At 36.9% G+C, this 24,695-nt stretch overlaps 1 protein-coding gene across 12 annotated transcripts in view; it reads right to left on the bottom strand.

Annotated features, from left to right (window-relative positions):
• DMD (dystrophin) overlaps positions 1-24,695 on the bottom strand; it is a gene marked incomplete at its 3' end in the record, with an annotated part of 1,131,161 nt that overhangs the window by 128,511 nt on the left and 977,955 nt on the right. The gene's annotated exons all lie outside the window — the stretch shown is intronic.

Raw genomic sequence — 24,695 nt, forward strand, 5'->3', positions numbered from 1 at the left:
AACCAAGTGCTGAAATGAGGTTAACCAAAAGAGAGCAGCTGGTATAAACATTTTGATGTTCTTTTAATCACTCAAATCATAGCCCCTCAACCCTTTCCTCAGAATAGATCTTTGAAGAACATGCTCCTAATGTTTTATTGGGCTGGTGTATTGCATGAAAACAGAGACAATAGTTTAGGACTGGTTTTATCTTTAGCCTTGAAAATCTCAGTGGAGTATTGAGCTAGCAGCCAAAAGTGGGTGGTTACAATGAGATTCCCTGGTGTGTGAGTGACATCTACCTGAATGATGTTCCTGAAAAATGTAAATAAATTAGACCTAAGAATGAGATTAGATAAAACAAGGAAAAAATACTTGAAAGTAATGATAGAATATTTTGAAATGTAATAAAAAAGTAACTGATAGCAGCAGTTCACTTAAATATTGCCTGTAAGAAATAGGATTCCATCAACCTGGCAAAGCAGAAGGTGAGTGTTTTTATTGTCCTAATTTTTATATACATAAACACAAATAGAAACAACATAGGTTGTACAAGATAAAAGCAATACCCCTTTTAAAACTTTCAGGGAATTCTTTTGTTGGTGCTAGGAGGGAAGTACTATATAGTAGCTGGGCATGATACAGTCAGAAAAAAATAATGATAGAATTAATGAGCTATTTGGTATGACTGTGTGTGCTTGCCAGATAACCCCTAGACCTCAAAAACCTTGTTTAACTAAGCAAAAGCAATTTATTGCCAGGACATGATTTATTTGCTTACAATTTTAAAACTAACACTCTAAGCAAAAATGCCCATTTGCTTTCTTCCTCAAACCATTTTTCAGGTGTTTTTCCTGCAGCTTTCTTCATTTCTCTCTCATCTCTCTTTTTGGCTTCCCACTGAATTGCATGGACAGATGTTTCTGTTAAGCAATGCTTCATGCCAGGGACTGACTTTGAGCTTGAGTTCACCCAATTCACTGCACAGACACAAGCTGGGGAAGTCTGTAAGTGCAGAGAAAACCATAAAAGGGCTGCTTCTGGTCACCAGTATATTAGGTTAAGTAGAGAATCATTAACTGATGCGCTTTTTTTAACCAAGAAATGACCTTTCAACGAAAACTAGAAAGAAAATTTTAAACATACCTAAACATCTGAAATAAAACACTGGAAAAATGTAATGAAAACGTATCTATTCTTTAGAATTGTCTTAAAATTACCTCATAATAATACTTATTTGTCATTAGGAAATATTGGTTAATAAAAAAATATATATGTCTCTTCCTTTACATTTATACATACTTTTCATTAAGCTCACCAGGATGGAAAAAGTACTTGCTGTCATGAAGAATCCAAAGAGAATGAGAACTTACAAACCACCAGGGGGAGCAGTGTTTATATAGGAAAATTCCAACAGCCAACTAGTGGTCAGAAAAGAGCATGGGAACCCTTTATTACACATGACAACTGCCAGCACACAGCCTAGGCAACTTCTCTAAGTGTGCTAAAAATGAGAACTCCAATCCCTTCAAAATATGGGTGACCTTTAAACTGCACAAATTATTAACCTGAAGATTTTAGCTGTCTATACATCAGCAAAATAAAATACCTTACACACTCAGGGTAACTTTCCAAATGAACAACTTGGATGTGAGCCAGGAAATACCTCTTTCTAGAGGCAGATTTTTTCAATAGAGAGAAGAAGAAGAAAACTCTGAGAAATCTTGACTATTTTCCAGGAAAAATCACCTAAGAGTACAAACGTTATTCCACTGGCTGCAGGAATACCACTTGCTGATGCATTGGCATGTTACCTTTTAGTAAAGGCAGCAAAAGATGAACTCTCTGTTGGTGGTAGAGCAAGGAATATCACTGCAGCTAGTTTCTATTAATTTTATCAAAACTACACAAATGGTAAATAACAGAGTTTTGAACCCCACAATAAATCAGATACACAGTACAAAAAATACCCACTGAAACAATCCTGCTTAAACTTATAGGAGAATGTGTCTCTAATCCAATAAAATCAGAGTTGGATTTGACTTTGTGACTTATACACCCACAATCTGGAGAAAGAGATTCTATCCATATACGTCTTCATAACTGTTTCATGATTCTTGAAAAAAATTCTCACTGTCATCTAAAAGTGTTTCTTATTTTTTATTAAAACAAGTCACAGACATTCCTGAATTTATTTTTTTTCCTTGTTCTTGTTTTCCTTCAAATCAAGGGAAATAGGCTTTTCCAAATGAGCACAAACAGTATCTCTGGTAGTTTTGTATGCTATGCTCTGACCAAGAGTAGTTAGAACAAAATGTTGTGAACAACTGGAGCCTTGGGGAAGAAAACTGCTAAATTTTCAAGCACATTCAAACATTAATTTTCTTTGCCTTAAAGGGAAGAAGAAAAAATATGTACTGTTAATGAAGGAAAAAATTATCTTCTGATTTCAGTAGTGTTGGCTTAGCCATGCAAAAAGGACTGTTTTGAAGGTACTATTACCAGAAGGTAGCATGCAGGACCACAGAATGGATAAAGCTGGAAGGGACCACAGTGATCATCCATGGGATGGGACAGTGGATTTTATTAAGGTACACTTTAAATAAAATACACAGTATTCCTCTACAAGAAGTGCTACTAATAAATAGATGCATGGATTTCTAAAAAATCAGATATTGCTTTATCATGATATGAGAATTTGATTTAAACAAAATATTTTTATATTTAATTTTTACTTAAAAATGAACATCAGAATTTTCTGTAATTGGGATACTTGAACTGCTGTTTTTCTTCATTGGGATACATGCTTGAAAAGACATGCATTTCCATTATTTATTTAATCCAATGTTTTACATAACATTTATCTTCTTTCAATCATAACAAATGAAAGAACCACAGCAGTGCAGTAAATATACTCGAAGCTGAAAATGGTAATATTAAAGATCTTATACTGATTTTAAGTGATATTGACATGGTACAGAAACACCTTCTGCTAAAATAATCAGTAAAAAAAAAAAAAATTGCAAGTCCTCCTTTAAAGACTTTGAAAGTTTGATTAAACAAATTCTGTTTCCCATCACTTGGATGCAGCCATGTGAACTGAATCTCTAATCAGGATCAGAAAAACAAATTACAACAGTAACAAAAGCAAAGCTCTGCCATGCAGTTGTTAGGAATAGTTTCTAAGTGCTTTACTTAGAGTGGGGTTCAACTTTGACAACGTTTTTATTACAGCTCCATTGCAGTCAGAATAATGATTTGATGGATTTAACTTGGGTCTACTACTAAATTCAGAAGGGGGTGGGGTGGGGCGAGGAGGGTTGTCTTTTTTTTTCACTTTTTGAGGTTTAACTGAGAATAATTTTATGACACATGAAGTGTCATTTTGTGTTTATGTCCACACTGCAAAGCAGAACTAGATCACAAAGGAAATATGAGCTGTTTAATTCTCAGTATTTTCCATGTTCTCAGAAAGCACCCAACAGCAGCTGTCCAGGAGGGCTGGAGCTGCTGAACTACTCCAAGATGTGCTGGGGAAGGAGGCACATCCATCATAACACTGGAGCTCTGTCTGCAATCAAGGAGTGGCCTCAGAGCTATAAAAATTCTCTGTTAATCTTGTCCTCTTGGATCTACCAACACTACAGAGACATAAGAGCCTTGGTCTACCCATGTTAGACCTGCCACAGTCTGCCCATAGCTTTGATTTTCGAAATTTCCTCCCAGGTGCTTATCTGAGCTCTGATTGCCAGCTGAACTACTCTGCAGTGAGTGGCTGCAGCAGCCAAGGAGGCTTGGGTGCCTCTCTGTGCTCAGCACTCCCAGAGAATTCACATTCACTGACCTTGGTAAGGAATTTAAAAAGTAAATCAAAAAATTTCATGAAGGTGTGCGAGGAGCAATTTTTACTAGTTATTAACATGAAACAGCAGAAATGAGATCACTAGTTTAAAAAAAAAGTAAAGAGTTAAGACAACTGTTGAATAGCTCATATTCTGAGGAAAACTGGCAAGAAAAGAGGGAAAGAATAGAAGATTCTCATCTAAACAGCTATATTTAGTGCAGCAGCAAAAGGACACACAATCTCCTTTTCCCTTTTTTGTCACAATTTGCTTCACCAAAAGCTGTTCTCACAAAAGAGAAGGGCAATTTTCTGTATCAATCAGCATGCATACACACAATACTTATTAAAATAACACTCCTTTAATTTCCCCACCATATTCATAGCATTTCCACAGCCTCCTGACCTTGACTCTGAGCACAGCCAATTTGACTGCATATCAAAGGAAACCAGCTTCTACAAGACCCTCTTTAATGTTGCCCAGCAATTCTCCTCCCAAGAGCTGAAAAAGCTTCTTTCTTTGCTCTCACTGACTCAGAGCTGTCAAAGCAGTGCCAGGCTGTTCTTCACAAATCAATAAACAGGAAGATCTGATCTGCTCTAGTTCTAACAGTTCCTGAATCCAGTCACTCGCTGCTCCTTGTACATTAGGCGATAAGGATGGATTTAAATCAGCACACTTTGTGCTGTTAATGAGGAACAGCAGGGGGGGAAAGGCAATTGATAGCCATTGTTCCCAGCTGCTGAAGTTCAGGTTTAAGTCTTGACATTTACTGAGTTGAAAAAACAGCGAAGGACAATTAGTTTTCTGGTGAAAAGTTCAGTGTTCTGAAATATTTTGGGAGCGTAAAAATGTGCTTATTTTCTACATTGAAGAAAAAATAGATAGTACAATGCTATTTGCATGCATTTACAGCTGTTACAAAGGACTAAATTCAAGTTTCTGGGTCATGGTGGGACTGGATACTTCAGCAGATTGAAATCTGAGTGACTTCATGCAATTCCCTTTTCAGCAAAGAAAAGCCCAAAACATAAGAAATAGTTGAATACATGTATTGTACTTTGACTGCTTTTTTATATTTTCAAATGAAACAAGAATAAAATGTAATATACATTCAGGAAATATCTTAAAGCTTGTGGCACAGATCCTTAGAAAACAGTAAATAAAGGAATGATATTGAATTATTATGTCTACTGTGAATAAGCAGCTATCGCTTCTTAGGCTTTTGTTTTATAATCCTAAATCTGTGCACTTTGGCCTATGTGTATCTCTATGTCTGAGGAATGAAAGTTAGGTCTTAAATTTTAAATAACAAAAACATCCAGATTTGGTGAGAATAAAACAGTTGTAAACAATGTGAAATCTTAAGAACAAGCATTTAAGAAACAATTCCCTTAGAAAATGTTACTTGTTTTGTTTTGGATAAAAGGTATTCTCTCAGGGAGGCCTCTCATTTGATATCCCACTGCTCCCAAAGAATCCATCACACAAGCTGGTGGAGGTTCTGAAAGGCCTTTCACCTCACTGCCTGTTCCTCATTTCTATTAATGTACTTTTATTGGATATAAAATATTTTATGAAACTGGTATGAGCTGAGCATGGGCTCGGCCTTTCAAAAGTAATAGAAACTGCTGTGCTGCCCTCCATTCTGGACCATTTCTTAACAAAGCTTTCAAATTCTTCACTGTCCAGCCACATTGATTCTTTTTTAATATTGCTTTTGTATGCAATTTAATCAATATCAACTATTTTTTTCTGCCAGATTCTTTGCTGTAGTCCTTTATAGTATACCAATAAACTAATTTTACAAACATTGATTATTTAGCAACTAATTTTTCTCAGAAAGCAGCACTACACCAATTAAAAAGTTTTCAATTTGCCATTTACATTAGTTTCAAATTCAATAAATAAATACCCATAGACACCCTGTAGTAGATTCCAGTGCAGGTGGTGATGTGGCTTGCCTAACCACATCTCTGTACTCTTGGACAGTGCTTCTATATTCCTCCCAGTTTGCCTGTCCAAGCTTCCTCTTCCTGTGTAGTCCCTTTTTTATGTCTGAGTTTTTCAAGGAGCTCCTTCATGCACACAGGACTCTTGGCACTCTTGCTGTTCAGGATGGAACAGATTAGAGTTTTTAAAAAGTGATCCTTCCTTATTGATGAGTTTTGAGCTTTTTAGAAAGTGATCCTTCCTTGTCAATGAACTTTCTTGGACCTCTCTTGCTTCCAGGGGTTTATCACGTGGGATTCTTCCAAGCAGATCCCTGAGGAGGACAAAGTCTGCCCTCCTGGAGTGCAGATTGTGCTCTCTGGTCACTGCAGCCAGGAGTGCCTTGGCTTCCACCTCCCCAGGGAGCTTCTCCTTGTTTGTGAGTATGGGGTCCAGCAGAGACCTGTCTGCACTGGCTCCTCCATCAGCTGTGTCGGAAGTTTCCAGGAACCCCACTGCATGCTTTCAGCATGCTGTGCTGTCTCTCCACAAATAACCAGGCTGTCCCCCATGGATGCTATTTCTCCTTGCCTGTAAAAAACCCCGACCACTTGTTCTGCAGGGTTAGGTGGCCTGCAGCAGACACCCACCACAGTGTCACCTATACTGGTCGGTTCCTTAATCCCCAGACACAAGTTCTCAAGGGCTCTTTTTCCAGCATCTCATTCCTAGTTTAAAACTCTTCTGTATCCTCTATACATCCCATAAAATAAACTCCTTTGAGCACTGACTGTGCAGACCTATGGATCCAGCGATTTCTCTTCTGCCTTCAGCAGAAAGCTGAATCTATATATACTCAGTTCTGAATTGTAAACTGGGGAAAAGAGGAACTCAAATGTATAGGCTACCCTGAACCTCTGGTAGGTTATTGATCTTCAAATGAATCTAACTTTGATGCAGTTTGACATTTTCAAAGTCAGTGGGAGCTGGGTGCCTGCAACTAGGGAGAGAATGTGTCCTGTGGTGAGTGAAACTGTCGAGTGAGGAGCTCAGCATGGCATATATTCTTCCTGAGATCAAATCTGACTTCTGAGATCAAGGCACCTGCATACCTTCATACTTTGAAATGTTTGCACGGTTTTTTTTATCTTTTTTTTTTTTTTAAACAACATTCTATCTATCCTTCATGATTACTCAACATCCATGTAATTTTTAGGTGGTATATTGTGGTCATCTCTAGGCCCCACAGCCAAGACATGGATCAGCTGCAGGGAGTCTGAAGGAATTAACAGGAATAATGGTGCCTACAACATAGGGCTGAGTGAACAATTTTAATTAAAACTGTGGAACAGAAGTCTTAGGGAAGTAGGAAACAGAGACAAATCTGAAGTGAGTCCTCTATCTTTGCACTATGAATGTCAAAATTTCTGCTGTGTCAGTGATATTAAACGTTATTAATTTGTGCTAAAACAGAGGGCATTTGGAAGATTCTGGATTATAAATTATGATAAGCATTGTTCACAAGAAAAATCTACATTATGTGTTTTTTCCAGTTATATATGTTAACAACACAAGGATTTAGGAAAAGGCTAAACCATTAATTAGGATTCTGTTGTTGTTAAAACATGAGCCCTTTTAGGCTCTAACATCTACTGTTCCTACCCTAACAAGGTTGTTTTGATAGATGAGTTTTTTCAGGCATTTTCTCTTCCCTTTTGGGGCATGCACAGAAAGAAATACCATTATGTGTAACATAGTTATATCTCCTTAACATGCAACTATAAATACCTAAAAAAGAGCATTCCTGCGGCCTTTTTATTTATTTTGCTTCATTGATAAAAACCTGTTATTTCTCATCACTATAGTTTTTTATTACTTTTGAAACAGAATTGACTCCTTTCTATTCTCTTTTAAAATATTTTTAAAAGATTTTTAGAAGTGCTTTTTGTACTTCATTTGAAAATGCTCTTTATTAATGTTTTGTAATCCAATCCCTAAGGTAAAGCCACACTCTTAACAAGATTTTATGGTTATTTTGATTTTCCTTCTCCCTGTTTTCTTATTTTTTTCTCATTAACTAACTAAAAATTAATAAATTAATGCTGGCACCACTGAAAATCACCCCGATTACTGTTTTGCCTGAAAGGTCATGCTAACATATACTGTGTTTTGTGGTCCCAAGGGAAATGGTTGCTTCCGGGTGTGACTTAGGGAACTGTAAGTAGAATGTCACGCAAGGAATGTTAGTTATCTACCCCCAGACACAAATGCCTTTGCATAACTCCTGTCATTGGTTGGCATCACCAGTGAAGATTATTTCCTTATTAGTTCAAGTTACATTCCCTCACTCTTTCATTGATCTTTTCCTTATATTAGTTTTATTGCTTCTTTCCCCCAGATTTGTGAAGTTCTAGTGCCATTACCTAGCATAGTTTTGGGATAGTTGCTCATAAATGCAGGTAAGATTCTTATAGCATGAAACTGTATTTAATGCAGGTTACTTTCTAAAAGAAAGAAGGCTTCCATCAGTATTGTCTTTATTCACCACTACTTTATCTGATTATCATTTCAAAGTTTTTTCTTTCACCACCTTCAGCTCCCTTCATTCATTTGCCCTCTGAGTCTCTGGGATTATCATCCCATTGGTATTCAAGACTTTGATGTTCAGTCCTGTCTTTTTCACCCTTTCCCCATTCTTGTCTTCTTTATTTGTTGTTGAGCATCTTCATTCACTTTTATAATTTCGATTCACACTCCCAAACCCATGTTTCTACCCTAAATGTAGTGAAAATACATTTTTCATAAGTAGTAATAAACCTCTCAATTTTATCCACTTATGTTTATAAATAGGAGCTGAATAATTGCTTAGGCTGTGCTAATATGTAGTACCATGGAGAACATAAATAGGGAAGTCTGTGAATTTTGTTCATTCTAACTTAGTAGTTGTAAGGTGAGAGAGCTAAAAGCCTTTTCCTCAATCAGAAATGAAGAGAAATGTGCATCTCCTGAGATAATTCTGCTTATGCTAAGACACACACCTCAGAATAACCCTGTAAAGATATGTAAAAATGTGACTTTTATAGAGCTTAGTTTGCATAGGTGAGTTTCCTTGTCAAGGAGGATGACTTGGGAAGATGGAAGCATGGAGGAAGAGGAATACAGAAGGCTCAGGAGAAGGTGGAAGGCAAGACAAATATATTCTTTACAGGGGTACACTCTAGAGTAAGAATGTACAGAAAGGATTCTACATGCAGCAGCCATTGTATTAGTCCTCTATATCTTCTATTCCATATTTTCTGCTCCCTCCTTCGTTTCCTCTTTGAGACTTACACCAGTAATGATAAATCTGTTCACTCTAAGTAATCCTTAGTCCTAAAACTACCCCAAATACATCACATCATTAATTTCCCTTTTAGCTGTGTGGGGTGAAACAAGTAGGACCATGACAGTCTGGACAGTTTTGTTACAATGTGATCTATTCACACAATTTGTTTGTTTCATCCCTATTTTTACATCTGGAAATCTCTGGAGTATAATACTCTGCTTCAAGATGACTGAAACTACTTTGTCAATCAAGTGCTGACACAGCATGAAAAGAAAAACTTCATTTAATGAGATTACTGGCTGAATGGATTAAGCAAACTTTCATTTATTGTTCTTGTCCAATGAACCTTTTGAAGACAGTGTCTCAGTCTCAATAACTTCTGCAGAATATTCCATACCCCAGCAGCTGCTCCAGCTTGGGAGCAACCACACAATCAGTGCTTGATGCTCCCTGTTATCTGGCACTTCTTTGAATACTGCTACAGCTCCTGATTTTGCACAAAAGCCTCTCTTTCTCCCTGGGGAAGACATGCATATGGCATGCTGAAAGATAATAAAATTACTTTAGGCAAATAACTGTTCAAATGGGAGCAATAGCTGATAGGATTGATATTGTGCTGATTGAAGAGAATGGCAACACTCCTATAATAGTGTGATATGACTTGTGAGAGGAGCTGCCTTCATTCTGCAGCTGGCCAAAATCTCTGTATTTATGCTTCTTAATCTGTGAGTAAATTCAATTGACATGAAAGCAAAACCTGAGTTATGTATAGCCCAGACTGCTAAACCAAAATGTTAAAAAATTCTAATTTAAGTAGGAAGATACAGTCTCTGATTTCCAGTTCTTCTATTTGAGAAAAAAAAGGTGCTCATAACAAACAAATTAATAAATAATGCTGAGCCACATTTTTACTGAGGATGTAGAATGGTACATAGTGAAGGTTAAAAGCTGTCCTGGCATGAAGGATCACAGTGTATGCATGTGAGCAAGAAAACCATCACTTCATGTGTGTCAAAAAACCCCATTATCATATATTGCACTTGGTAAGTGCCATAAATTTTGTTCCAGTAATTCCAGTAATGTTTCGTGCAGTTTTCATCTTAAATCTGTTTTCATTAGCCCTTTCTTTGAAAAGCTGAATACCCTATTTACCACTGTCAATCTGTAAGGACTTCAGACCTCAGAAGCTAAAATCTTTGAAAATGGTTTTGCTCAACCCCCTGATCTACCCACACCATGGATTCCTGTGAATCCATGAGCAGAGAGGGAGGGCTCTTCCTTCCCACTGGAACAAAGCTGCAAGGTGCAACCCTGCAGGATGGCGTGGGGTTAAAGCTAAGAGTTTGTATTTTCAGGAAAACTGTGACTGGTCTGCACTGGCCATTGCCATTTCAAATACTTCATATTGGTGCAAACATTAAACATACCTTTTTTGCATATCAGTTAAATAATGAATGGAACAAACCTACACATTATGTGGTAGAGTTATTCAAATGTATTTATCACCCACACAGCTTCAATCATGAGAAATAACATTTCACCTCCAGAAAATAAATCACATTCTGAAAAATGTTTTTGTTTTTTATTATTGAATGCCATAAAAACCTCTCTTAAGTTTTCCAGCTTATTTTTACAGCTATCTGTTTTTTATAACTCCTCCCACCCCAAATAAATAATTTATTTGTGTTTAGGCTTGCCTCGCTACTTATCTTTTTAAGAGAATTGGGGAATTCTAAGAATAGAAGAGATCTTGGAGAATTTAGACAGTAAGAAGGATGGAGATCCTGAGATGAAGTGCCACTGAAGAAGGCAACTCAAGTTTGTGAAATGAGGAGTAATAATAAGAGAGAAGCAAAGAAAAAACTTCCTACACAGGCTGAAGCCAGACTCAAAACCTGAATTTGCAGTATCTGTATAGCACCACTGGCAGGCAGTTTAATTGGCAGTTACAAAACTTTAATTTACCAAGTCAGAAACCCTTTCTGAATGTCTAACTCACATGCTGTTTTATCACAGTGGCAGTTTGACACATGGCCTTCAAGCTAGGTAAATAAAGGAATGAATTAGCATTCTCTTGAAAAAAAATCTGTTTATTAAAGACTTAACTATGAAGGATATGCTCAAGAAAAGACTCCACAAGACTAAAAAAATAAAACTAACATGGTCTCATAACACTTAAGAATGATGTCCTTCAGTATTTCTATGAAAAGTTTAAGAAACAAGGATGGACTTGATTCCTTCAGTAAAACTGACACTGAATGCTAGAAGATCAAATCACATATTTTAATAAAAATATTTATTAATGCTTCTCAGATTGAAATTTATTCTCAGGGGTTATAGAAGGTAAGAATCCTACCCCAGGCAACACCATCAGTGTATGACAGTGGCAGGTCCCTCCTGGAGCTGGCTGGCATTGGCTCTGTCAGATATGGGGGAATTTAGGGCAGCTTCTCACAGAAGTGCTGATTTCTCCTTGTCCAGATTTTGACCCACGAGACATTTTAATACACACTGAGCTTTCCCCTGTGAGGAGGGGGCTGACAGAGCATCTTTGGGGGCAGCTGGCATCCAGCCAGGGTCAACCTGCAGGAATACATCAGGATGCCTAGGATTTCTAAACAAATCTGAAGGCAGAAATAAATTTATGTAAGCTTTCTGACAAACTGTGTCAAATAAAAATAATCAGATAATCTGTAAAAAGCAAATGAAATCATGTTTGTTCAATATACTATTTACTACAATGAATTTATACATTTGAATGAGATATACAGAGGAATTTCAAGCTGTATTGAGTCTTGTGTAACTTTATTTAGAAAGAAATAATTTACAATCAGAAGTTTTCAAATGGAAAATACAAAGATTTGACTGGGACCTTTTGTGTTCACATTTACTTTTTTAACTTAATGAAAACCCCATGGAATAAAATTGTGGATGTTGAGTCATTTAACTTTGAAACCTTTCCATCCTAGTAGGTCAGCTGCTCTCTGTTCATTCTGAATCAATAATGTCAGTTCCTACTTTTAGTGATATGTAGATGAAACATGGATGTACAAATGCTGTTGGTCCATTTGTTTTACTTATTCTCTTTGCCTACTAATATAGTTTAGTTACAAGAGCTTTTTATATTTAGTGCTTATTTAAATTTATCTCTTAAAGAAAAAGGTTAAATTCTTTGTAGGAATATTTTTCCTTTTTCCTTGTCCTTCTATCATTAGAGCTCACTCTCTACAGACCCTGGTATATCTTGTCTTTCCTACCTTGATAGTGTTTGCACAACTTCCATAGTCTTCCCTCACAGTCTCAGGAAAAAACCAAAACTCTTACCCAACCAAACCTAAGAGAGGAGGCATTATTTAGACAGTGTGTTCAGTCAGTAACTCCACTGTACAGTAAGATTCCTCTGAACAAACAAGGGCTTTGATTGCATACTGCTGGGACAGCAAAGCTGCCCTGCAGTCCTGTGTCTGTAGCTGCTTCTGGCTGCAGGAGCCAGATTCCACTCTGATGATCTGGAATTGCTTTTGACTGGGTAATTTTTATCCTTTGCAGTTGCCAGCAGTGGCAGACATGGCTGTAAGGCTGTAAGGTAGCTACAAATCCCAAAGTAACTTTTCAGACTACAGTTTGAGAAACCTGTGGAAGAGCTGGAGAACTGACCAGGGTGCAGTGAGAAGAAAAAACTTAGCTTTCCAAACCTGCAAATGTTTTAGGGAAAAACATCCACAGTTTGTGGATGGGAAACTGGGGTTGCATTTGATTTTGAAATATATATCCTTAGAGACCATTCCATGGCATTTCCCCAAGGAAATACACTCTGTCAGTGTGTTTCTAGCTCAGCTGCCCATAGCATTACACTGCCTTATTATTTGGCATTTGTCTTGTACAAGAGAAAACAATTATGACAATCAGGCAGGAAAAAGGAGAAAAAAGCAACAGCTGAGAAACCAAGAGTACAGATCTTGTACTGTTAATGTTCATCATATGAGAGAACAACTGCAAGAATCATCTATCTTGAGAGTGCAGAATTTGGTAAAGGAGAAATATAATTTTCTAGACTCATATGAGCAAAATGTACTAATTTCTTCATAGTTCAGATTCCTTTGAAAGACAAATTTACAAAGCAATGCATATAACATTTAAAGAGGTAAATCCTTTCTGCTGTGACTCCCAGTACCAACAAGAAATTCCCCCACCTCCTTTGCTACTTCTCACCACTGCCAATGCCCTATTACATTCTGCTTGGGCTCCTGTTTTTTCCTTCATAGTATCACATTCTGTGTGTTTTAAGCTATTTAGAGTATAAGAATCCTTTTTTTCTTGTCCTGATTTCTGTGTTTTGTTCCTTTCTTAGCTATCAGTCATCCCCCCCTCCCTGGAAACATTCAAGGTCAGGCTGGTCAGGACTCTGAGCAGCTGGATCTAGTGGAAGATGTTCCTGCTCACTGCAGAGGGTCTGGAGAAAATTATTTTCAAAGGACCTGTCCAAATAAAATAATTCCATTATTCTATACCCTCTAGATCCCAAAAATGCACTGCCTGCACTGCCTCATAGCAAGGTTATTCCTCATATTCTTAAAAAAGTGTGGCCAAAAATAAAGCTGAAAAAAAGTTATTAGGATCTCCATTATGACAGCAATTTACCGGTTTGACCTCTTAGAAATTTACTTTTCAAGTTAACTTTTAAAATAGAAAAATTGGTAGTGTCTGTATTGATTCAATATAAAAATCATGGTACCTTGTCTTTTTTCTTTTTTTCTTTGTGTTAATCTGGAATACTTCCCATGAAATGGGTAAATCCTTTAATGCCTATACAGAGGTAGTTGTTGGATTTAAATTCATTTCACAGTTTGTTTTTTTTTCCCAGACAACCATCTGTGTGCCTGTTGTGATAGCCTAGTATACTCAAAGAATAAATTATATACCTGCTTGTCAGATCTCAAACATATTTTTATTTCCCTTGTTGTCAGAAAATCTGTTTTGACATGTGAGCAAAAACATATGGGAAGGAGTATACAGATACAACAGCCTCTTTCCTTCCAAAATCATCCAGAACTTAAATTAAAACTATGCTTAGAAAACTTCATAAAAAATTATGGTCTTGTTAAGTACAGAATAATATCTAAAAAGTACAGAATTAAAGTTTTGCTGCTTTTCCTTCAATAAGACCAGCAGAAACACTATTCAAGTTAAGCCATTTTCTGATTATCCAAAATCTGAATGACCTGATGACCTTTGGAGGACTTCTGGAATATATTGGATGGAATATCACACCTTTAAACAGGCAGGGAGATTTTGTGTTTGTTTTTTCATCTTACTGCATAAGGTTAAATATGCTAAGGAGGTACAAAAAAATTCACTTCTAGAGAACTAATTCACTCCAAACCAGCATTTTTTGCTGTCTCTGATCCAGTATATGTTCAGTGGCATTGGCAGTGCACTTTTACAGTACAGTCATGACTACCCATTAAGTTACAGAAGTGAGGTATATCTAGAGTGATAATCATTCATGACTGCATTATGGTTCAAAACAGAATCAATAGCACTGGAAATGTGAGGAGTGCTTTCAAAGATAAGTTAGGCTGACAAAAGATGCAATTTTACTATAGTCCTATTTTTTTTCTAGTCTTAGAATTTTTAAATAAAACTTTGGACTTGTTCAAGCATTGTTCCCTTGAGAAAATGCATTACTAATCTCAACTCCTACATCACCAAGACCATTTTGCCTGCCAGTTTTCTGTCACTTCTACAAGCTCTTAAAATTGTTTAACAACAGAAGTGGGATTTTCTAATTAATTGGGAAACCATTCACCAACTTCTATACTACTGGCAGCAAACATTTCTTCCCTAATGGATTCATATTGCAGGATGCTAAAGTATTTACATTCAAAATGTTCTAGTCACAGTCTTTAGGAATTCTACCATTTATATCATAAATGCAGACTGAATGAGCCACTTGCAGGTTTCCTTTTGTTACCAGCATATATTAAATAGAGAATATTAGGAACAGTGGAAGTCATGTTCTAAAAGTTGCATTTCCCACACTATGAATTGTCATGAGACTGTAGAAATTTGTAAACCCAAAATAAATTGCTGAGTAATCAGACTTAAATATTATTTAGTATTTTAAAGGGAAATAAAAATGCACATCACAATACAGTGTAACTGAATACTTGCTCCATACTTGGTAGAAAGGCAGAGTACTTTGACTTCAGCTGTCCTTCAGAGCTATAGAATAAGCTGCAGACTTGGTAACTCTTTTGAATCCTGACCTTCCTGAGGTTTGACAGGGTGTTGACATTTAAATTCTATAAATGTTAAACTAGGCATCTCTCTGCACAAGAACTGGTGCTGTGGCTGAAATGTTCCTGCCCATGGAGGCCATTAAACAAAACACTGCCCAAGAGAGCTGCAATCAGAATAATTAATAATGAATTAGTTAGGATAACCTTCTTGATGGAACAGTACAGAAGAAATATAGTCCCTGGAATCTGAATGTGGAAGACACTATTTCTTTTATATATATATATATGTACACATATATATACATGTTCTATACCAACCAGGCAATACAAAATATTAGAATGTGAACTCTTTGTTAGAGCAGACAGCCTTTAAAATAAGTGCACTAAATTTTAGGAAGGAGAATAATAGTCACCAGTTTCTGGATTTGCAATTTTATGGCTCTAACAGTCTGCAGACATTACATCAGCTATCAAAGACACTACAACTGCAGCAACTGTCCCAGAAGCACCACCACCCATCTTATAAGTTGGCCAAGTAGGCTGAGATCATAAAGATGTTGTTCATTATTTCAGATGGGGAAAATGGCTCATGAATTCATAAACCTAACATCCTACCCAGCTTAATGATTTATGTATTACTGTACGTCTTCATGGAAATTTATTCTCTTATTGCTCATTTCACTGAACAATTAAAAAACACATACAAATCAAATTTTACTTCAAGCAACTTGTTGTATCACAACAAAGCAGTACAAAATAAACTCAGAAAGAAAGGTACCTCATAAAAACAAGCAAGTAGGATTGTATGCTCTGTCTCAAATGTGTAACCTGACAGACATGACACAGGAAGGACATGTAGTCCTCTTCTGTTTTGTTGTACAGATTAGAGACAGGGCATTATAGAAAAAAAAAATGAAGGAACTCTAATGAATCAGATGAGAAAAATCAATGAAAATATCCAGCTGTGCTAGAAGGACATAAAGTTACCATTTATGCAATTGATGCATGCAATGGGTGTTGGGAAGGAACAGTCTCCTTGGCAAAGTATCAGTGAAATTAATTTTTGACTTTTTAGGGAAATGTAGGGCAGTGGAAATAGTTTCAAGTCAAGGAAAGCAGATACTATTTGAAATTCAGAGTGCTGTCATTGAGAGACAGTGTGCATTTGGAAATGGAACATAAGTTGAAATTACTTCTAATTTTCATGTAATGTTTATTAGAACATATATGTTTTTGCTTCAGGTCAATGCAGCCTTACTGTGAAAAGAAATAATGTTTTCTCATGGCTTCATCTCATGAGAGAAGATGCACAGCACAAGGCTTATTAGGAGAGGGAGGAGAGGAGAGGAGAGGAGAGGAGAGGAAGGAGAGGAGGAGGAGAGAGGAGAGGAGAGGAGAGGAGAGGAGAGGAGGAGAGGAGAGGAGAGGAGGAGGAGAGGAGAGGAGAGGAGGAGGAGAGGAAGGAGGAGAGGAGAGGAGAGGAGAGGAGAGGAGGAGGATGGAGAGGAGAGGAGAGGGAGGAGAGGAGAGGAGAGGAGAGGAGAGGGAGAGGAGAGGAGGAGGAGTAGGAAGGAGAGGAGAGGAGAGGAGAGGAGGAGGAGAGGAGAGGAGAGGAGAGGAGAGAGAGGAGAGGAGAGGAGAGGAGAGGAGAGGGAGGAGAGGGAGAGGGAGGGAGGAGAGGAGAAGGAGGAGGAGAGGAGAGGAGAGGAGAGGAGAGGAGAGGAGAGGAGAGGAGAGGAGAGAGAGGAGAGGAGAGGAGAGGAGAGGAGAGGGGAATACATCTTCAACCACCTCTTACAGGTTGAATTTTCAGATGTCCAATCCTGTTTCAAAATCCATGAACCAGAATAAATATTTAGGAGGAAAAAAACACCCCCTTCCTGCTACTTGCAAAAGCCAGTAGAAATCTAGCAAAAACTCAAGTACAGTTTGGGTTTTATTTTTAGTTATTATTATGATCTGTTATTTCAGATTCCCATACAGGAAGAGTTATAAATTGTAAGGACTATCCCAACAAATTTTCAATTAAATAACTAAATTAATGTAGAGAAATTTAATTAAAGCTGCACTGGTTTTTACAAATACAGTTAATTAAGCTGCTATCTAAAATTAAATCTCACCCAAACTCCTTTTATATTGCTGCAGCTCATCAGATACAGATATAATTAAAATTCTAGAAGTTCACCTATGCATCTGAATACTCAAAATAGAAAGAAAGAAAATCCTCAACCAAGACTTGCTGAAGGTTTGACAGGCTGCTGCTTTAATGGGATTTATACAGTCCTCAGAGTGGGAAGGCAGCACATAAAACCCTCTCAGAAACAAATCTAGGTTTTCAAATCTGCACAGACTTTTTCTGTGTAGTGTAACAGGCCAAGAACCTTTGAAGATTTTCCACAAGTGGAGAGTAACAGATTGACATGGCCAGGAACCAGGGAGATAAACCCTGCTGACTGTAAATGTGCCTTCCATTGAAGTAAGCAGGAGCAGCACAGGTAAGGCACAGCACTCACTGCACTTATATCCAGCAGCAGATGTGGGCATCCTCTCAGAGGGAAAAATTGCTTTTTCATAACTGGAAAATATCAGGTCTTCTGGTAGCCTGAATGACCTCCTTTCCTTTCTGGCTGATTTTCTTCTTGCTCAGACCCAAGCTAGTTTGTTTTATTGGTCAGTTAAATGCAGATCTATTTTTCACATGACAGTGGCTCAAAATCACCCTGCTTGTTTATATAACAGATAAACATTAAATATAAACATTTTAGGTGTTGGCAGATCCAGAGAAAGAGATGTTCAGACAGCTGGGAGGTCTGTCAGTGCATTACTTAAGATCAGAGAGCAGCCCTTTGAAGAGTTACCTTGGAGGAGGGGGGAAATATTAACTGAAATTCAGTTAAACATTATTATTTATTGCAAATAACAGTGATTTCTCTATTAAAACAGGCATATGCTTTGGGAAAACAAATGATGACTGAACCAATGCAGGCAGCCAGAACTCAAACTGGGAGCTGCTCATTTCAGCAGTGTGAGCACAGCAACACAGCACCCAAGGGACCCCCCCACTTGCAGATCCTTCAGGAGAACATGCAAAAAGCAAAATTACCCTCTGGTGCTAAAGGCACAAAACTGAAACACACAAGAATGTGCCAGCATTTTCATGACAGGTATTTATTTTCTCTCTGTTAGCAAAAATATGCAGAGGATAAACACTGACCATATTTTTCATAATATGGCATGCATAAAATCCTCTCTTGGGAAAAAGACAGATGGGAATCCCATGTCTAATGTCATGGAATCGAGGGTTTAGAATTTAACCCCCCAACCTTTATCTGAAAAACTTAATTTAAGCAGGAAGATGATTCAAGCTCCAAATATTTATCTCCAACTTGTGGCATCTCCCTATATAAATAAGAAAATCACATGCAATTCTCTTCATAATATAAATTCACATAGATTTACAGACTTCCACAGGGTTTAAACTTAACATCTGAAATACAAGATACAATTGCCATATCATTTTATGTAGAGTAAGAAAAAGGAAAAGAAAAAGCAACAAATGGCCAGAGTATGATATTAATAAAATAAAATTTAAAAGACCTATGTGCTCCCTTTTGAAGACCCATCTCTCTTTAGAGGAAAAAAATCATTAACTTTTTCTTTTCTGTATCAAAAATGAATGTGTTTCCTTTCTTGCACAGTAAGATCTGGAGAATCTAAAGAAATAAAAAAGAGTGTAAAAATCCACAGGAGCATGGAAATTGAGCAACCAGTGCTAATCTATCTTTCTGCAGGCACTTGAATCACCCTCTTACCTTGAGCTTGCAGCAGAACAGGACCCTGGCAAATTGCTATAATCTCCTTTAACCCTAATCACCATTTTAATCAGAAAAAGGTGGGACAGCCTGGAATTTGTACAGCAAGCAACTGTCATTCTATTTGCTAAATATAGAGTATGCAACTAAAAGGCTGAAATGATTCAAACTTTTATTGTCTTCAGAATATTGTATTTCAGCATTAACAATTGACAAGTAGAAGAAAATAAAATTATGAGGCTATCTGCTGTGAGATTCCTTGGGAAAGGAAAAGGTTGTGGTTCACACAATTTCCAGGAGTAAAAAACTACCTCACCTTACATTGCACTTTTCCTCTCTCTACCTCTTTAATTTCTTCTAATTTCAGATTATAAATTTCCTAGCTGTTTTCTATTTATTTGTTTAATGATTTTCTTCCTAGCTTTTTCTTAATAAAGAGTGGTATGATTGTAGATGGTAAGACAGACAAGGAGAAGCTTATATGAAGAGGAAGAAAGGAAGCTTCAAGGAAAAAAAGAGCAATGAGAGAAACTAAAAAGAGCATCAAGGAGATTGTAGGCAAGGGAAGATTAAAGGAAAATGCAGCAGACAACTGTGATTTTTAGCTATAAAGGATTCAGCAGCTGTCATTAAAAACTTGCAGCTCTGCTTGAGACAAATTGATCACACTATTTCAATGTTTTCCATTCAACTTCCCTCTGTTTACTTCATATTATAGCAATACTCACACTAATACTTATCTCCAGCAACTATCTACATTTTTTTGAAGGAGGAAGACTGTCCTGTATTTCTCCCTTTTTTCTTTTTTCAGAAAGGGCTGCTGAACTCTCAGTGCTGTCCTCACCTTGTCACTAACACACAAATACCAAAATACTTTTCAAGTTAAAGAGGAGTTTCTACTTTTCTAAATTTATTCTTAATTTTTTTTTTAATGAGTGCCATTTATACATAAAACTCCTTTAATATTGTAGACACTTCCTGGAATAAGTATCCCTGTAGGGCTTGTGAAGATAGTAGAGAAGGCAGTACCTCTGTATTTTCACAATATTGGAGAGTTGTAACCAATTCTGGAAAAATTGTAGACCATCATTAGACAGTGGACAAATGGAGAAGATTTGTTTCTAGGTTTCTAACCCATTTTTCACACAATATTCTTGTACTGATATAAAAAAAACATTTCTAAAAATGAATAAACTTCTTTTGGTAAATACTAGCACTGTCCTTATCTTCCACCTGAGCATATCTTAAGCTTAATTTTTTAAAGTTATCTAACAGCTCTTAATCACATGGGTCTTTTAAAATAACTTGTAATCTAAAATATAAATGTTAGAGAAGAAAAATGTATGAAGTAGGATGATTCATGTCTGCCACATTCCTCCTCTTGTAACACCCTTTTTAGAGGTGTCTTTTTTTTTTACATATTAAAACCAACCATATTAGTTTAAACCATAGAATTACATTAGATTTTGGGCAAAAGGGAGAAGGGCAAAAAAGAGAAGAAAAGAGCACATTCATACTGTCCTTTGCTTTCAAACACAAAGCCAATACCTTCCAAAGGCTTTTCATTCCACACTGAGAAAAAAAAATGTCCCTTGTATCATGTCTTCCCCTTTAGGTACATTAATGACATTTTTGTTCTGATGTGACTATTGTAAAAATCAAAATGCCTCAGCCTTAGGGGCTTTTTTCTTATTTTTTATAATACAGTAAGCTCAACAAACCTTCATAGAAAATAGAATACTCTTAATTATGAATAAATTAACTAAATTAGCAACATGAGATGGATATGAAATTAGAGGACTGTTAATTGAAACTGCAAACACAGCTGTATACAGCTTAGAGATGAATCACACCAGTAATGACACAGATGTTTATAAAATGTGATTATGTTTAGCAGGAGCACACTATTGAAACTCCCCAGCCTATTCTTATATTGTGTCATTGAAATGGTTTTTAAATCCATGAACACCAGGAATCAGAATCTCAGGGATGGCAAATTAGGCTCCCTGGATATGTGAATTAGTGTTGTCTGAATGTCAGCAATTTAATTCTCCAGCTTTCAAAGAATGTAGAAATGGAGCCAAAAACAAACATCTGTTAGTTATATTGTCATTCAGAAAAAAAAATTAAAAATCTCTGGCAAGATAGAGCCTATCTGAATGAGCAAGAGAGTGAAGTACAGTATCTCTAAGTTGTGTGAATGCAATGATCATGTAATTAATATAACACAAGAGCTCAAGAAATCTACTTTGTTTACAACTGTGAATACATCTTTTTGGGACTATTCCTCCAAAGTGCTGGAAGGATCAGGAACAAGTGATATCTCCTGTTTAAAGATTTAAGAATTGATTAGCTTCCTAAAGACAGCAAATCAGACTTTTTATTCTTTTAACTTTTACCAATTTCCTAGGGTTTTCCTTGATAATTGTACAATAAAGGTGTTGGGCTTTTCCTGGCAGAAAAAGGCACAAATGTTGCTGCTGGGTCACCCGAGGATATCTGAGTGAGCAGGCTCAGCAGGGACAGCAGTCAGCCCAGCTGGGAGGGATGGCAGAGCACACAAAGCCTTGGGGGCTCAAGTTCCAACATTCTGCAGTGGTTGCTCTCATTTCACAGTGTTAGCACTGAGCACCCACAGCAGCATGTAAAAGTTACATTAAACAGTCTTTTTAAACAGTGATTTGTTTTCTGCAACTGTCCCTAGACCAACAGAAGCAGATTTTACAACATCAATGGTAATCATGCTTTCAATTAACATAACAATAATAATACAAGATCATAGATTGTGTCCAGCACTGTGGTGTAGCTCACATCACAAAGACACTATTACCTGATTCAGGGGCTTTGGCCCATCTAAAGATAAATACTTATGAACACAAATTTTCATGAAGTAGAGGTTGTTTTTCTAGCCCTCTTTTCTAGGGAATGGGACAGACCTTTGAACTATGTAACTATAAGAACTACATTAAAGTAAAAACTATCAGTAGAACTAAAACTTACATCAACTCAACACAAAGTCAATCAGCTAAATTTTATAATTGTAGCTCTGATCCATACATGAATACTCACCTGAAAACACATACATTCATGCACAAGATGGTAAAAATAATTTGAAAAAAACCGATATAGAGTGTCATTGGCAAAGCTGAAATAATCAGCATGACCTGGCACTGTTAAACAACACAGGCTTGTCCCACCAGCTGTGGGAACTACTGAGCACAGTCTAATGATGTGGGGGCACAGTGTTGAGACAGAAAAGTGGTGATCATAAAATTGGATTTGCCTCTATCTTTCTGAAACTTTATTTGATGGGAGCTGACCTCCTATTCACTGGTGAAGAAAAAAGGATTAGATCCTGACTTTTTAAAAGAGGAAGCTTGCTCGATTTCTGCAACAGACCGTACCAGTCTGAGAGTATTTCACAGGTCATTCACACCTGAATAAAGTTATGGAGGCTTTATGAGAAAAATGTAACCCCTTTCTCATTAGAGGTAAACCTAGGCAGATTCAGGGATATATTGCAGGTAGCTATGACAACTGATGTGCAACCCAAATTCAGTTATCTTAGTTTTCTGGTTGGCAAAAGTACAGACAAAATCAACTCAGGATTTGTAATGTGATGTTTTGAGGTTAAGAAATGTAATGCTTGGATATACAAAAAGCACAAAGACATTTTATGGAAGACACAATCTTCTATTTCTTCATTATACCCCCAAAATCACTACAGTGAAACAGCACTCTATTATCAGCTATGTGTCAGCTAATTAATTAGGACAGAACTGATTGTTTTTACAGATGAAAGAGTCAAAAATGAGGGTATTGAAAGGGACACAAAACACTTCAGGATGGTATCAGAAAACAGAGGAATGAAAGTGAAAACATCCAACAAAATGAATAAACTACCTCCAGGTGTAACCTTAGGAGTAGTTTTCTGGATTGATTTATGCTAATTAATTTTGGTTTAAAACAAACTGAATTGGGGTAGAGAAACAACTTTGAACATCTGAGAAAATGGAAGAAAAAAACTGAGTCTTCAACCTCCATACTTGAAGGTCCCCCTAAAAATGTCCTACCCTAAAGAATTCATCTCCACAAACAGGAATTTGATGTTGATCTTTCCAGGTACAAAAGAAATAAAAAATGAAAACTAATAAAACCTGAAATTGTAAGCTCTTGGTCAATAATTGTAACTAATGCTATGTTTGTTCTGTAACCAAGGGGTATATTCCTAAATTTTATTGAAGCATCAGTGTTTTATAAACTAACAACAAGCACAAGAATTGAACAGCTTAGATGAGCCACAGGATAAGCATTTTGAAATAACACATTCTGCCTGTGTTGTGCTGGGTGGATCCAAATTAGGAAGGACTTTATAGAAGATTTACAGGATTTGAGCCATTTTAATTATTAAGTGTCCTCCTCTACAGCAAACACACCATTACATCACTTCCATACTGCTCATAGTTTTCTATACAAGGGTACAACATTCAGCTTTACTCAAACTGTGTTGAAAACTGCACAGGCAACTTTAAAGAGCACCTTGTGAAAATACTTTTTAAAATGACACACATAATCTTCCATAAAGGCTGGTTTCAAATCTGTGTCATAATTTAATGCAACTGACATTTTTAATATTTTAAACACTATTATTATCAGTATTTCTAAAACAGCAAAAAAAATTTCTACTTAGTCTCACGGAAGGAAAAAGTATAAAAAAATATAGCACAAAATACTACCTAGTTTAAAGACTGCAAAAGCTTTCTGTAACCTGAAAGTAGATGGCCTGACATAAAACTATCTGCAGTGATATAATATATAATTGATATGTCAGAAAGACACAAAATGACTCAACAAAGAAATAAAAAAGGCTAACATTAACCTTCTGCACTGGAAATGTGCGTATTATTTCTTTTCCTTGGGCTTTTAATCACTTCAAATGAAGTTTCTTGTAAAAAGTATCACATCATTTCAGAAGAAGGGATTAGTGAAAATGGGGTGAAAGAGAAATATGTTTTGCCAGTTTTACATTCTCCCTCTAAAAACCTTTAACAATACTTTGGCACTGGTACTTGGAATCTAAGGGGTTTTATATTGCTTTCAATCCAAGGGTATTCATTAAGGTTTCATTGAGTTACAAGCCTCTGAAAATCACATTAGAGAGCCTTTAGTGGGCAGCTCTTAAATTCAGCGAGTGCTCTATCCGTGACAAACGTGTTCCACATTCAGAGCAAACTCTGTGCATCTGCTCCAGCCTCACCCCAGAGCTCTGTGCCCTCTGATGGGCACAGGTCTGTGTCAGCCCCTCCAGGGTGGGCAGCAGCAGCACAGAGCACAGACCCAGCAGCCTCCACCTGCCAGATCCTGCCCTGGCCCACCCTGTGCCCTCCTGTCCTCTCCTGCAGCTTCAGACAAATCCACCCTGCACATTATGAGCTCTGACAGCTGATAACGTTTTGGGAGGGGAAAGGGCCTGTGGAGTGGAAGCTAGGACTGGAGATTGATTTATAATTGCAAGGTTCATTTTTGTTTTGTCCTTGTTTGCTTTCACTAGTCTGACTGCTGC

Source organism: Erithacus rubecula, assembly GCF_903797595.1.
Source record: "Erithacus rubecula genome assembly, chromosome: 1".
NCBI classification, from domain to species: Eukaryota; Metazoa; Chordata; class Aves; order Passeriformes; family Muscicapidae; genus Erithacus; species Erithacus rubecula.